Source organism: Budorcas taxicolor, chromosome 18 (assembly GCF_023091745.1).
Source record: "Budorcas taxicolor isolate Tak-1 chromosome 18, Takin1.1, whole genome shotgun sequence".
Classification (NCBI taxonomy): domain Eukaryota; kingdom Metazoa; phylum Chordata; class Mammalia; order Artiodactyla; family Bovidae; genus Budorcas; species Budorcas taxicolor.
In genome coordinates, this window is record NC_068927.1 from 45,451,372 (window position 1) to 45,468,196 (window position 16,825).

Here is a 16,825-nt window from a genome sequence, read left to right on the forward strand (position 1 = left end):
AATCTGCTTTCCAATGCAGAAGATGAGGGTTAGATCCCTAGGTGGGGAGCTGAGATCCCACATGTAGTGGGGCGACAACTACTGAACTCCCGAGCTCTTGAACCCACGTATCACAACTAGAGAGTCCATGTGCTGCAACTACTGAGCGCAAGCACTCTGGAGCCCACATATCACAACCAGAGAGAGGCCTGTGCACTGCAATGAAAGAGCCCATGTGCCACAACTAAGACCTGATGCAGCCACCTAAATAAACAAATACTTAAAAAAAAAAATAAAACAGTGGCTTGACCTCAGGCATCTTCTCGTCCCCGTCCCAACTCTGCCACCATGAAAGTAAAGCAAGTTTCAAAGACATGAACCAACAAGGACAAAGACAAACCAGGGAAGAGTAGCAATGAGGTGTTTCAATAAACTTTGGAGGGCAGAAAATAGAGGGAGGAGGGCATTCTGATTGAGCAGAGCAAGTAATATCACTGGAGGTGCACTGGAGTGGGGCACTGGTGAGCATGAGCCCATTAGCCACAGATTGCCCAGGCATAATAGTGAGGGGGAGAGGGAGGAGTTCTAGAAGCTGGAGCTGGGAGGTTAAGGTGATTAAAAACAGGAAGGGGTGGGTAGTGTCATTGAAGATGGTTAGGGTAGAATGCTCCAGGAATCTGTTCTTCCATCCAAACAACTTAGTTGTTTGTTGGAGTGGTCTGAGGCAGTCATTTTGGAAGTCTGAAACCTGATTGAACATGCAGCTTCCAGGGGAGAGCTTGATGAAGAGTCTGGTAAATTCTGGTGGTGGTTGTTTTTGTTGACTTGCTCAGTTGTATATGACTCTTTGTGACTCCATGGACTGCAGCTCACCAGGCTTCTCTGACCTTCACTATCGCCTGGAGTTTATTCAAACTCATGTCCATTGAGTCAGTGATGCCATCCAACCATCTCATCCTCTGTCGCCCCCTTCTCCTCCTGCTGTCAGTCTTTCCCAGCATCAGGGTCTTTTCCAATGAGTTGGATCTTCACATCCAGTGGCCAAAGTATTAGAGCTTCAGCTTCAGCATCAGTCCTTCCAATGAATATTTAGAATTGATTGCTTGGATGGACTGGTTTGATCTCGCTACAGTCCAAGGATTCTCAACTCTCAACAGCTTTCTCCAGCACCACAGTTCAAAAGCACCAGTTCTTCAGCACTCAGCTTTCTTTATGGTCCAACTCTTAGATTGGCACATGACTACTGGAAAAACCATAACTTTAACTAGATGTACTTTTGTCAGCAAAGAATGTCTCTGCTTTTTAATATGCTGTCTAGGTTTGTCATAGCCTTATTTCCAAGAAGCAAATGTCTTTTAATTTCATGGCTGCAATCACTGTTATGCAGTGATTTTGGAGCCCCCCAAAATAAAGTCTGTTACTGTTTCCATTGTTTCCCCATCTATTTACTATGAAGTGATGGGACCGGATGCCATGATCTTAGTTTTATGAATGTTGAGCTTTAAGCCAACTTTTTTATTCTCCTCTTTCACCTTCATCAAGAGACTCTTTAGTTCCTCTTCACTTTCTACCATTAGGTTGGTATCATCTGCATATCTGAGATTTCTGCTATTTCTCCCGACAGTCTTGATTCCAGCTTATAATGCATCCAGCTGGCATTTCGCCTGATGTACTCTGTATATAAGTTAAATAAGTAGGGTGACAATATGCAGCCTTGATGTACTCCTTTCCCAATTTGGAGCCAGTCTGTTGTTCCATGTCCAGTTCTAACTGTTGCTTCCTGTCCTGTATACAGGTTTCTCAGGAGGCAGGTCAGGTGGTCTGGTATTCCCATCTCTTTAAGAATTTTCAACAGTTTGTTGTGATCCAAACAGTCAAAGGCTTTAGTATAGTCCAGTATAGTGCTGGAGAAAGCTGTTGAGAGTTGAGAATCCTTGGACTGTAGCGAGATCAAACCAGTCAATCCAAGCAATCAATTCTAAATATTCATTGGAAGGACTGATGCTGAAGCAGAAGTAGATATTTTTCTGAAAGTCTCTTGTGTTTTCTATGACCCAACTGATGTTGGCAATTTGATCTCTGTTTCCTCTGCCTTTTCTAAATCCAGCTCGTATGTCTGGAAATTCTCAGTTTTGATAAATTCTCACATTTTACATAGTACTGACCATTCTCCAGCCACCAGCTCCTTGGCAGGCAGTCATGGGGATGGCAGCCCCTAGTATGACTTCCTGGTGTCAGAGTGGGCAATCAGAACCTTTTCCTCCATAAACAAAGTTATGTATTTTGATTGCTGAATACTGTTTTCAATCACTGAGGGGCTGGCACAGAGGCCAGTCATTGTTTGAAACCCCATGAACTAAAGCAGCTTCCCTATCATGAGGGAATTTAAAGAAATGGCACCCCCTCTCCCAGACATTTAAGAGAATCTTTGTTGAGTCACTGAATAATCACAGAGACTATAGAATAGAAATTTCAGTGATTACACACAATAAAGAATATACACTTTGCATAAATAGTTTAGAAGAAAATTAAAAAATCAGATGGTTTCAGCCCTCAATATGCAAAAGTCAGCAATTCCTGAAGACTGGGAGAATCTGAATACCAGAATTACCACAACATAATATTCAGAATATCTGGTTCTCAAAAGCAACAACAAAATTAACAAAATAAACAGGTAAGTGATGCCTATTCACAGGATAAAAAAAGAGTTTGACAGAAACTATCCCTGAAGAAGACCCAACATAGGAATTATTAGTCAAAGACATGAAGTCAACTGTCTTTAATATATTCAATGAACTAAAGGAAACCACGACCAAAGAAGTAAAGGAAATCTGGAAAATCATGTCTTAAAAATAAGAATTTCAATAAAGAGAGGCTATAAATAGGAATCAAATAGAAAATTTAAAGCTGAAAATACAGTAATTCTGAAATAAAATCTCACAGGAGGGGTTCAACAGAAGATCTGAATTGGCAGAAGAAAGGATCAGCAAACTTGAAGATAGGATGATTGAAATTATTCCCTCTGAGGAGCAGAAAGAAAAAAGAATGAATGAAAATGAACAGACTGAGGAACCTATGGAATACCATCAATATAAGAATATATGTATCATAAAAATTACAGAAGAAGGGAGAGAGAGAAAGGTAATAAAATATTTGAATAAGTAATGGTGAAAATGTCTCAAATGTGATGAGAGACATCATACAAGCATCCAGAAAGTTTAACTAATTCCATGTAGGATAAACTCAAAGAGAGCTATACCGATTTATATACAAATTGCTGAACCCAAAGATAAAGAGAGAATTTTTGAAAGCAGTAAGAGCGAACCAACTGGTCACATACAAGCTGTTGCTGCTGCTAAGTCACTTCAGTCGTGTCCAACTCTGTGCAACCCCATAGATGGCAGCCCACCAGGCTCCCCTGTCCCTGGGATTCTCTAGGCAAGAACACTGGAGTGGGTTACCATTTCCTTCTCCAATGCATGAAAGTGGAAAGTGAAAAATGAAAGTGAAATTGCTCAGTCGTGTCCAACTCTTAACGACCCCATGGTCTGCAGCCTACCAGGCTCCTCCATCCATGGGATTTTCCAGGCAAGAGTACTGGAGTGGGTTGCCATTGCCTTCTCCATTTGTCTGTTGATGGACATCTAGGTTGCTTCCATGTTCTAGCTATTATAAAAAGTGCCGCAACAATGAATGCTGGGGTACGTGCATTTCTTTCAATTATGGTTTTCTCAGGGTTTATACCCAGTAGTGGGATTGTTGGGTCATGCGTGCATGAGTGCTCTTTGCAACCCTATGGACTGTAGCCCACTGGGCTCCTCTGTCCATGGGACTCTTGAGGCAAGAATACTAGAGTGGGTTGCCATGCCCTCCTCCAGGGGATCTTCCTGACCCAGGGATCAAACCTGCATCTCTTACATCTCTTGCACTGGCAGGCAGGTTCTTTACCACTAGTGCCACCTGGGAAGCCCTTGTTGGGTCATATGGTAGTTCTATTCCTAGATTTTAAGGAATCTAGGTTTGACTGGGAAAAGAGTGAAAGCTGCTTCTAGAGTGATTGCTTTACAGCAGATTGGAAAAAGGAGAAAATTCCATGAAACACATCCTCAGGAGTGAGACAGAATGTGTTAGAGCAGAGGTTCCCAGATTTTTTTGGTTAATGGTGTCCTTGTCTTGGTAATTTTTTCTTGATACTCCTAGTTTAAAAGAAATACCTGACTGTTCCACCTATTAAATAGTTAGATCTGAACAACTTGATCAGTATTCATGTCTTAACAACCTAGTAGCACTTTGAAAAACCAGTACACATAAATTGAAATGAAAATATTTGATTTTCATTCTTTAATAATCACAATTGCTTCCTAATGAGATGTGTGTACCTGTTGAACACTGCATAGCTGCTCAGACTTTTGAATTTGATTATACACCTCCACCCTCATTTTCTGTTTCACATTGATATTTATCCAGTACTTGCATATTATCACAGTAAATGCTGAAAACCCAGATTTGCAAGAATGTGACATCAGTTGAAGAAATGTAGTTCACAGTAACATTTAAACAGTAAACTGTCTTATGTTAGTCGTTTGTGACAGCTAACAAATGTTGACTATCTTTGTATTTCTCTCATAAATTTAGGATGTTCCTTGGGGCTTCTGTATGTTCATGCAATGTCCTGGTGTGTCCTTCAGGAATTGTGATAATAGCATGTATCAAAATGCTACTATCAAAATACTATTTCCCACCAGGGAAACTCTAGTATCCCCAGGGCTTCCTTGCTGGCTCAGAAGAATCTGCCTGCAATGCAGGAGACATGGGTTCAATCCTTGGGTTGGGAAGATCCCCTGTAGAAGGGAACAGCTACCCACTCCATTATTCTGGCCTGGAGAATTCCATGGACAGAGGAGCCTGGTGGGCTACAGTCCATGGGGTCACAAAGAGTTGGACATGACTGATAGACTTTCGCTTTTTATGTATTAAAAATTATTATTAATAGACTATGGCAGAGATTTCAAAACACAGAAAAAAATTAATGATTATATGTTGATAACCAGGCAAATAAAAAGAAGCAATTAACAACTCTAGAGGGGAAAAAAAAACAAGGTTGGTTAAAAAGGGAGATGAGCTGATGATACACTCTTGACTTAACAATAGACAAGGGGTTTCTCAAGCAGTCCAGTGGCTAAGACCCCGAGCTCCCAGTTCGAGGGACCCAGGTTCCATCTCTGGCCAGGGAACAAGATCCTACTTGCCGCAACTAAGAGTTCACATGTTGCAGCTAAAAGATACCACGTGATGCAACTAAGGCCTGGCACAGCAAGACGCATCTGCATGGTCATAATAACATAAACACGGCCCGTAATTGTAACCAGATGTGTGATGGGGGACGGTGGAGGAGAAGTAGGGAGAGGACGGCCTAGGAAAGCTAGGGACTCATTCCCGGGGTAGGATATCAAAGCAGAACCACAGAAGCCATTGACTGGAGAGAGGGTTGTGAATGAGGCTTGGAAACGTGAAGGTGAATATCTGAGGGAGCAGGTCCAGAAGGTAAAAGTGTTGACTCTGGGAACAAGGTTGGGAGATAAGGAAGTATTTTTCCTTACATAAATCTTCTGGTCATATTTGACTTTTTGAACTATGTGCCTGCATTGCTTTAATAACAACATGAAAAGATTAAATAAAACAATATTAAAACCTAACAAATATAAACTCAGATGCCCCTTGTGATCTAAATAATATTTCACATGCGACAGAAAGTCTAAGAATTCTCCTGAGATTTCTCTGCAAAGCTGAGCCTGAGAGTGGGGGTGAATTATATTCTCATGTTGCTTCTGGCTCCAGCTGCCACTTCTGCTGAATTCTTATCCTCTGCTCTCGATCATGGCGCTGGGAGTCAGTCATCACGGCCCACCTTCCCCAACCTCTCCAAATCAACTAAGAAGGCAAGCTGAGACCTGTGAGCTTGTGACCTGGGCGGAGGCGCTGCTCGTTAGACACAACTTGTGTGCTTGTCAGGCCTGGGCTCCTGGCTCCTGGTCCCTGACTCTCGCCTCCATCCCTGGGGTGCCTGTTCCCAGGATTCCCAGCTCTTCTTCCTGCAGCTGGCTCCTGGCCCACCATGGCTGTGCATAAGTACACACACACACACACACACACACATACACACACACACCTGAGGGTCACTTGGGCAGAACAAAGAGCAGGCCCTCTGAGAAGAACAGTGGAGGTCCTGGGATGATCGCCTTTCCCTCACTAGGCTCCCTCTTCTCGGAAGAGAGCATAGGTTTCAAGTAGCAATTTTTTCCTCCACGGCACATGATATCCACCCCCCACCTTGATAAGTGAGGAAAAACAGCAGCTGTGGGTTGTGACCGACTCACAGTGGTCTGCAGATATGATGGTAAGAAAGCTCTTTCCTGACAGCCGGCAAGGCACCCAATCTGTGTGCCTGTGTGCGGGGAGACGTGTCACGTGGTCTGGCCACCGTGTACCTTAGCAGAACACTAAGATGAATAATGAAGGTACTGATGCGCAGACTTCAGTTCTGGCGATCCCAAATAGCTCACTCTGTAGGCTTCTGGTGGGGAGCCTGTGGTCGAGTGTTTGAGTGTAAGGGCTGATGCCTCACTCACCCAGAACAGCTGAGGCAGGATTCTGGATGCCTCTGCTGCCCTTGAAGGGAAGGTCTCCTTCCCATGAGGGCGCAGGATCCCAGTTTGAAGAAGCTTCCTCTGTCTCCCTGAAGCATTGTCCTAAGCGTGTGGAAGGCGGCGCTTCTGCATTTTTCTCCATCTCCCTGGCAGCCCTGGATGGGCACCTTGGGTCCAGTTCCTCTTTGTACGGTGGCCAGGACCCCTGGACTCCCCGAGGACATGGTCTATACAGAGGTTCAGAGAGCTGCTGCCTGGTTGGAGGCCCTCTGGTCCTCCAGGAAGCTGGCCCACGGGTGAAGCTGCGGGTCCCGCTTCCCCTGCAGGGGGAGCTAGTAGGGCTCCTGAGGACTAGGCAGTCTGTGCTAAAGGGGCTCTATGCTCCTGGCTGGCCCCCGCATCTTTAGGCTGCACACTCACATGACCCATATTTACGTGGTCCTCTCCACTCTGCTCTGGGGTGGCACGCAAGGAGAGGGCAGTGGAGGGTGCAAGGGACATGTACAGCCTCCAGGACAAAGACAAACTTCCAGTGCTGGAGCTACCCAGATAGAACACGCTTAGAGGCCACTTCCAGTGACTGCTGGCTTGGCCACATCGGCCTCCCTTCCAGTCCTTCCCTTTGGATTCCAGGCGATGAGGTCCAGGACCACAGACGGGGACAGAGGCCAGCACGCCCTGGACTGCTAGAGCCCTTTCTTGGGCTTGATGGGCCTGCATTCCCACAGATGTTCACCCACTTCCACGAGTGTGGTCCTGGGGCCCATCCTCTGGAAGCCACATCTCAGGGCTTTTGCCTCCTTTAGGATCTGCCTGCCCCACCTCCCCACCTCTCCCACCTCCCCACCTCTCCCACCCCCCAGGTGAGCAGACACAGCCTGCTCCACTTGTCCAGACTTCCCTAAACGAGGCCCTGAAGGACACTGGAACAGTCTTCTCTTTAGGAAGAATCTTTGCCCCACCAACCCTGCACCCATCTGCTCCTCACCAGGGCCTGCTTCCAGAAAACCCAGCTGCCAGTAACCAAATAGGGGTTGGGAGCCACTGAGGATGAAATGCCGAAGTTATCGTCTTATCCACACCTTGAACATTCTCCCTGGAGCAAGTCCATCTTGCAGCCGTCATCAGAAACCTGGGGCACATGAGCCAGTGTTTTGCCCTCCCTGTCCTTCCACTGGGCATGCCGTGAGCTGGGTCACAAATGCTCTCCTGAGCTGGCTGCAATGAGGCTCCTAAGTCCAGGGAACCCTCTTTGGCTTAGGACCTGGGCTTGCACCCCAAATGTACCGGCTCTGACTGCCTGAGCTGCCACTTCTGCATCCCTTCCGAGTACAGAGGGGGCGGGGGCGGGGGAGGCGGTGGCAAGAAACACACTGTCCTGAGATGTACTGTGCTGATGAAAACCTTCAGTGTCTGCAAGGCAGAAAATTTTGCACAAGTGAGCCTGGTTCTTGCTGGCCTCCGCACCGCTGCAGGGCCACGATCAATACCAGTGTGAGCAAGCTCCGGCCTGAGTTGTTAGTTGTCCTAACTGGTTTGGGGCATAATCCATAATGTTTGGCTCCTGGTGCTTGGTCCCCCGCAAGCTCTGGGGTGGGGGTGGGGGAGCTGCCAAGGAGTGGGGCATCCAGTCATGGCGGGGGCACAGAGTCCTGGCAACAGTCCTGCGAGACCGAAGAGGGGGCATCAGGGCTGAGCTGGCTGACAGCCCCTCCAGCCAAGAGCCTGGCTGCCCCCGATGTGGGGGCGCATGAACCCCTCTCCTCTCAGCGCCAAGTGCCTGGAACTTCCCCAGACCTCCCCGTGGGACTGAGCTGCCCACATGTCCCTGTCTGCTGAGCACAATTTGCTGAGAACCGTCTGTTCAGCCAGTAATGAGGCTCGGCCCTTCTGCTCCGGCCCTGGTCGGGGGTGTTTCAGGGAAACAAGCTTTCCAGGGATGCTTAGGCAGGGCTGTGCTGTATCCTGGCAACCAGACCCAAAGCCAAATCCTCTGAGACCCTGACTCCCACCCTGCACTGGGCGGCACAGGGATGGCAACAGTCCAGGCTGCCCTCAAGGCCCACCCCACCCCTCGGCTGGACCCGAGCTGTCCACACCCTCCCTGGGTGACCACACCCTGCCCTGCCCTGGCCTGCTTTTTCCATCACTGCCTCTCTGGGCTCCCAGGGCTGCCCATGGCTATAACCTCATCTGAGAAGGGGATGTCGTTCGTCCAGCTCCTGCCCATGGGCCCTTGGCTGCCTTGCTGCCCACACCCCTCTTCCGCTTCTCCTTCTCAGGATAATCTGTTTAAAATCAACAGCGGTTGAGGTGACCGGGATGGGAGGGTGGGGCACAAAACAAACCTCCCAGCCTCAAGGCAGCCCTTCTCTCCAAGCCAGGCCAGGCCCAGTCATTCCTAGCACTTCTCTTGGCGTTTCTGATCCAGCAGCTGGAAAGCAGAGTAGTAGGCTCCTGGCCACGTCACACCCCACAACACCGCCATCCTCCGTGGGAGCCCTTCATACTGTCATTTCATTCATGTCTGAGTCTTTGCGGCCCCATGGACTGTAGCCCGCCAGGCTCCTCTGTCCATGGGATTCTCCAGGTAAGAATAATGGAGTGGGTTGCTTGACCTCCTCCAGGGGATCTTTCCAATCCAAGGATCGAACCTGAGTCTCTTATGTCTCCTGCATTGGCAGGTGGGTTCTTTACCACTAGCACATGGGAGCTAGAAGCCCATGGGAGCCCTTTTCACAAAGGTAAAGCTGCCCACAGCCTCTCTGCCTAGAGAGGGGCAGGGAATTCACTGAAGTCTGCCTTGCTCTGGCCTGCTGACCACTCCATCAGACCATGCCCCTTCCTACAGCAAAGCTTGAGGGGAATAGACCCGAAGCTGGAACAGCCCCCATGCCAGCGTTTCACCCTTGACCCTTAGTGTTCCCTCTCGCCAGGTTTTTGAGAATATCTTCTTTGAGATTTCTCCCAGTGGCAACTCTGCCAGGGAACACAAGGTCCCCCACCCACTTCCCACACTCCCCAGGGCTCCACCGAGGGGAACTCCCTGAGGGTGAGTCCATCCTGATGGCCTCGGATCTGCGACTTCCTCGTCTCGTCCTCAGCTCCGCTCCTTGGAGAGTCACGGCAGCTGGGAGCCTCCAGGAGAGGAGACTTACCCATCTTAGCGTGGATAGGGCTCTGTGGGTTGCCACGCAGGCCCCCCTCCGGGACTGGGGCTGCCACCCCCGGCTGCTGGGAATTTCACTGTGTCTTTCAACGGGAATGACTTTGGCAGCCAGTAAGCACCTCTCCCAAGGTTATGCCTCCCCAGGGTGATCCTGCCTCCAATGATGTCAGGGCCTGGTCTTTGCCTCAATTAGGAGGCAACTTGGAAGGGCTGCCCAGCTCCAGAGCTCTCATGGGACTGGCCTGGGCCTTGGCTGTAACCCCACTGTGGACGACTTCCCTCTCTGTCTACTCCTGCACTTCTCACATCCTTACAGGGAAGCCCACAGCATAAACCTCCTGCCCCAAAGATGCCTTTGGGCTTGGGGCCAGCTGGTTGTGGGTATGAGGGCCCAGGGCTCCCATCCTCTTGGGATTTTCACCACAAGCTCAGAGTTGTAGCTTCACGTCTTGGCCTCCAGCTGACTGTGGCATTGAACTGACCCCTGCACGCCTCCCCCAGCTCCCATCTCTGTGAAAGACCCCCTTTGCAGTGGACACCGCTGATGCTTCTCCTTCAGCTTCTTTGATCCCCACACTGGGGCGTGCGTGCCCTGATTCTATGAGCTGCGCTTGCAATTTCTCGGGACCTCCCTGGGTTACAGGAGCTGCTCTGCCCGGAGGCATAGGGAGGTGGTGTCCCTCTGCCAGTCGTTAATCAATGACTGACAGCTGCAGGAATATGAAAGCCCAACTCCTTAATAAGCCATGTCGGTGTTCATCGTGGGGTCTGCTTTTGGGGAGCCCTTTCCAAGACACTCTTTCCTTATAGGAGAAAAAGAGTCTAGGGAGAACCCACAGGCTCACTTGAGTCTTTGGGCCTTGGACTTTGTAGTTTCCACATCAGGCCTGGGAGGACTTTTTTCCTATTTAAGATCCACCATGGTAAAGGAAAAAAAAGGAAAAAGATCCACCATGTGAAGATCACTCACCCACATTTCATTCTGTTACTTTTTAGACTTCCAATTGTTATAATTAGATCTTTAATCCACTTGGAATTAATTTTGGTGCATGGTATACAGAAGGAAGAGGCTTCCCAGGTGGCGCTACTGGTAAAGAACCCGCTTGCCAATGCAGGAGACATAAGAGACGTGGGCTCGATCCATGTTTCAGGAAGATCTTTGGAGGAAGGCAGGGTAACCCACTCCAGTGTTCTTGCCTTGAGAATCCCATGGACAGAGGGGCCTGGTGGGCCACAGTCCAGAGGGTTTCACGACTAATCAATTTAGCATGCACACATGCATACAGAAGGAAACTAATTTAATACTTTTCATAAGGGGTTAACTATCATCACACTACTTATTAATTTAGGTGATTTTTGGCCACCTCATGCGAAGAGTTGACTCATTGGAAAAAACTCTGATGCTGGGAGGGATTGGGGGCAGGAAGAGAAGGGAACGACAGAGGATGAGATGGCTGGGTGGCATCACTGACTCAATGGACGTGAGTCTGAGTGAACTCCGGGAGTTGGTGAGTCTGAGTGAACTCCGGGAGTTGGTGATGGACAGGGAGGCCTGGAGTGCTGCAATTCATGGGGTCGCAAAGAGTCGGACACAACTGAGCAACTGAACTGAACTGGAAATTAAAAACTAATGAGTAAAAAAAATTTTTTTTAATGAGTTAGTGTATGAAATGATCTACAAGATGTCATTAAGTAAAAATATAAAAGAACAAAAATCAAAGTTCTGAAGAGTATATACATTAAAATCTTATTTGTTTAAAGAACTATGTACAAGTGCTTCTATATGCATGAACAGTTCCTGAAAAGGTTTATAGAAACTCTTTTTGTAAATTGTTAATGGTTATTGCCTCCAGAAAAAAAGGACAGGGGTCTGGAGTGGAAAGGAGAACTACTTTTTTAATTGACTACCCTTTGACCTACATGAATTTTTTAGCATGTTCAGTTATGATCTTTTTAGTAAAAAACTAATTTAAAAAATTCAAGACTGTCAGTTGCAAGTAACAAAACACAACTGAAGCTAACTTGAGCATGTGAAAGAAAAATGAAAGCATTAGTCGCTTAGTCATGACCAACTCTTTGTGACCCCACGGACTCCAGCCCACCAGGCTCCTCTGTCCATGGGATTCTCCAGGCAAGAACACTAGAGTGGGTTGCCATGCCCTTCTCCAAGGGATCTTCCCGACCCATGGATTGAACCCGGGTCTCCTGCATTGCAGGCAGATTCTTTATCGCCTGGACCACCAAGGAAGCCTGTAAGGGGACACATATTTTGAAGGATGCAGTGGTTACCCATGAAACCCAAGGCCAGGAGGGCAGCCAGTGCTGAGAGGCCTGGATCTAGGAATACTAAGCTAACAGAACAGTCTCTCCTCCCTGTCCATCTGTCCCCATCCTGCATCAGAGGACTTCCTCCCAAAGGGAGAGTACCTATAACCCACCTGTCCCTGTCCCTCGACCCCCACCCCAGGCAGTCATGAGGCTCCTCTTCTCCAGAGCTCATCTTCTTTTTACAGGGGGCAGGTCACTTGACGACTCCATCTGTGTGTGGTGCCACCCTAGGCTGGGTAAAAACACACCCTATGAACCGCGGTGAGTTCCATTTAAAAGATTGGAATATGTTAAGAATCTTCTGAACAGAGATGTCTTACCATTCCAAAACAGGCACCATTTCTTCTTGCCCAGAAGGAATCTGTGGATTCTTGTTTTCCACACTTCTTCAGCGACTTGCTTCCCTGGCCAACAGCCACCCCAGGGTCTGCTGGTCAAGAGGGGAGTTCCCAGGCTAGTGTTCCCCAGGGACCTTCCAGGGAGGAGCCCTGGGGAAGATTCCCGCAAGGGCCGACCACCTGGATGGCTTACCCCCAGCTAGAGTTTGAGCTCAGAATTGTGAATTTCTCAAGGGACTAAGAATCCCAAGTCCCTGTTGGCCAGACATTTTTTTTCCTCCTGGAAATATGTCTCCTGTGAAAACTTAAGCCATCTAGCTGTGGAAGGTCCTCTGTAGCCCCTAATCCTGTGAACCAGAGCCAACAAGCATCGCAATTGCTTTTCCAGCATTTGTATCAGTTGAGAGGTTTCTCAGTATTGGATGGGATTCCTCACTGCGGTCTTCCTCTCTCCCATCCTGCCTCAGACAGCTCATTGCCTTTCAAGGACTGTCTACTTGTAACTCCACTTCTCTTACCAAGCTTGATGTCTGTTAATACTCTGCCGATTATACCATCCAAACAGAATAGGCTTAAACAAAAACCTGTTTACTTTTTTTTTTTAATCAAGATGACACCATATTTTGACTACAATTGGTTTTATGTGACACTCCCAGTGTGTCACACAGACTATTAAAAAATGGACTTAAGGGATGAGATTTAATAGAACTAAAAATCAATAAAATGTATTAAATAACATAGCAATAAAAATTAATAAATGAATAAATTTTACTGCTTTATCAAGCTATTCTTCTCTGGTGACTCAGATGGTAAAGAATCTGCCCACAATGCAGGAGATAAGGGTTTGATCCCTGGTTAGGGAAGATCCCCTGGAGCAGGAAATGGCTATTCACTCCATTATTCTTGCCTGGAGAATTCCATGGACAGAGGAGCCTGGTGAGCTACAGTCCATAAGATTGCAGAGTTGAACATGACTCAGTGACTAACACACAGCTTATTTTATTTATTCATTTTTATAGATATGCAGATGTAGATAATAGATGTGCAGACACAGAGAGAAGGAAGGGGAAGATGAGTTGGGAGATTGGGATTGGCAATATACACCACAGCTCAGTTGGTAAAGAATCCGCCTGCAATGCAGGAGACCCTGGTTCAATTCCTGGGTCAGGAAGATCTGCTGGAGAAGGGACAGGCTTCCCACTCCAGTACTCTTGGGCTTCCCTTGTGGCTCAGCTGGTAAAGAATCTGCCTGCGATGTGGAAGACCTGGGTTTGATCCCTGGGTTGGGAAGATCCCCTGGAGAAGGGAAAGGCTACCCACTCCAGTGTTCTGACCTGGAGAGTTCCATGGGCCATATAGTCCGTGGGGTTGCAACGAGTTGGACACGACTAAGAGACTTTCACTTTCACCATGTGTAAGATAGCTAGTGGGAACCTTCAGTAAAGCACAGGGATTTCAGTTTGGTGCTCTGTGATCTGTGATGACCTAGATGTGTGGGCCAGGGGGTGGGAACCCAAGAGGGAGGGGATATATGCATACATATTCACTTCCTTGTACGGCATAAACGCAACATAGTAAAGCAACTATTCCTTAATAAATAAGCTTTTTTAAAAATGGGTTTTTAAAGGTTATAGAACCTCTGAACAGGTACCTCATGAAGGTCCACCACTCAGAGCCAGGAATGGATAACAACATGGCTGCCAGCATTCCTGGTTGTGTAGGTTACAGGTTTAGCCACCCGGAAGGATTGACTTTCTCAGCCTTATTTCAAATTCCTTGCCAGAAGATCTCGACTCACTCTGCTTGGTAACTGCTGTCAGCTGAACAAAAATGCATAATGTAAAAATTGCAAGTTATGCTTTATTTGGGGAACTTACTGAGGACTACAGCCCCAGAGACAGCTTCTCAGAGAGCTTTGAGGAACTGCTTCCGAGTGATATGGGAGGAGCCAGGATGTATAGGAGTTTTTTTGCTGAAAAAAGAAAGTAATCAAACACCAAAAGATTACTGGAGAGCTCAGAAAACAAGCATCTCAGGTTAATGATTTTCCATTTATTGGAAAATGTAAGAGCCTGGGCTCATTAAAATTATTCCTTAGATGTACATTGTAACATTCAAAAATCTAAGATCATGGCATCTGGTCCCATCACTTCATGGCAAATAGAAGGAAAAAGTAGAAGCAGAAACAGATTTTATATTCTTGGGCTCCAAAAATCACTGCAAATGGTGACTGCAGCCATGAAATTAAAAGACAATGGCTCCTCGGAAGAAAATCTAAGACAAACCTAGACAGCGCATTTAAAAGCTAAGACATCACTTTGCTGACAAAGGTCCATAGAGTCAAGGCTATGGTTTTTCCATTAGTCATGTACAGATGTGAAAGTTGGACCACAAAGAAGGCTGAGAGCCCAAGAATTGATGCTTTCAAATTGTAGTGCTAGAGAAGACTCTTGAGAGTCCCTTGGACTGCAAAGAGATCAAACCAGTCAATCCTAAAGGAAATCAACCCTGAATATTCATTGGAAGTACTGAGGCTGAAGCTGAAGCTCCAATACTTTGGCCACCTGATGCAAAGAACTGACTTATTGGAAAAGATCCTGATGCTGGAAAAGACTGAAGGTAAAAGGAGAAGAGGGCACCAGAGGAGAAGATGGTGAGATAGCATCACCAACTGAGTGAACATGAATTTGGGCAAACTCCTGGAGATAGTGAAGGACAAGGAAGCCTGATGTGCTGCAGTTCATGGGGTTGCAAAGAGTTAGACATGACTTAACAGCAGAAAAACACAACATCTTAACTATGTAGGGACTGTACCCTGGTTTTCCTTATCCTGAACCCCCCTCAGGATGTACCATGAGGCACAGCAGCTATAGTGACTAATGTCTTGACCCTTATAGAACTGGAATGATGGGCAACATGGTTTACTTGGATGGCAGGCAACATTCCTTGTCCACACTATCCACCCTTGCTTCAGCCCTCTGTCCAGAATGGAGGCAGGGTTGGGAGTTGAGAGCATTTAAGTACATTACTCAAAACAGCTGCTAGATACTCACCAACACTGTCAAAATAAGGGGCTGGGATTAGAGATGGTTTTGCATTGGGGAGATATCTCTGAAAGGTAGACAAAAATACAATAGCATAAAAAGGTTGTTTCTTTAGATATTTTAAAATTCATTTGACTGCTCCAAGTCTTGGTTGTGGCATGTGGGATCTAGTTTCCTGATCAAGGATGGAGCCCAAGCTCCCTGCATTAGGAGCGCAGTCAGCCACTGGACCACAAGGAAAGTTCTGAAAGACTGCTTCTGTATTTCAAGAGGAATATATGATAATTACAGAAAAATCACTGAATTCAAGAAAACAGGAAACATCCTTGATTTCATCTATCCAATTAACTTGTTCAGCTCTCCTGCCCCACCTCCACTTGGATACACATCCCTCCAGTCTTTTTTCTCAGTTATTTATAATAAATTTCACATATATGTGGTAGCAGACTCTGCATGCTCAGCCTGCTTTATTAAAGAAGCCAAGTTCTTTGATCTTTTTTCCCTTTTTGTTGCATTGGAAAGACAGAATGCAAATATTTCATCTCTCCTGCAGAAAGGTTTGCATATTAAACCCTTCCTGCCCTTGAGGAAAGAAAGGGCAACCAAGTTTTGGTTGCTAAATGATGGGCTTAATGGCTCATCAAATCAAGCCTATTGTGAAAAAATGAGGGGAGATGAAGGGTTTGCTGGCATTTAAGGTGAGCAATAAACAATACCTTTCTCTTCCTATCCGGTTTCGAACCAACTGGAAAATAAAATTCAGTAATCAGACAGATGGAGATGAAATCATCAGCTTTGGGTATAATGAGGCTGATATGAACTCCCTAGGATCTGCAGCCCCTGCTGGGCTTCCTAATATTATACCCACCACCATCCCCCTACCCAACAGCCAGGACAGTAGTTAGTGACAGCCTCTGTGTATATATCTACAAAACTGAAAGTGTTAGACTCTCAGCTGTGTCCGACTCTTTGTAATCCCATGGACAGTAGCCTACCAGGCTTCTCTGTCCATGGAATTCCCCAGGTTAGAATGCTGGAGTGGGTAGCCATTCCCTTCTCCAGGGGATCGTCCTGGAGATCGACCCTGGGTCTCCTGCAGGCAGATTCTTCGCCATTTGAGCCAGCAGGAGAGCCCTTCTACAAAAGTAGGTCCTAGGTCCTGCCATACTTGCTTTGCTCTGAAAATAGCTTTGTATCTTTATTTTATGAATCTCCATTTGATGATTTCCTTAGGATAAACCCAGAAATGGATCACGTTACAATGGTGCATCCAGTCCTGCTGTGTTGGTCTCAGAAAGATGGCAACAATTCAGAATCTGC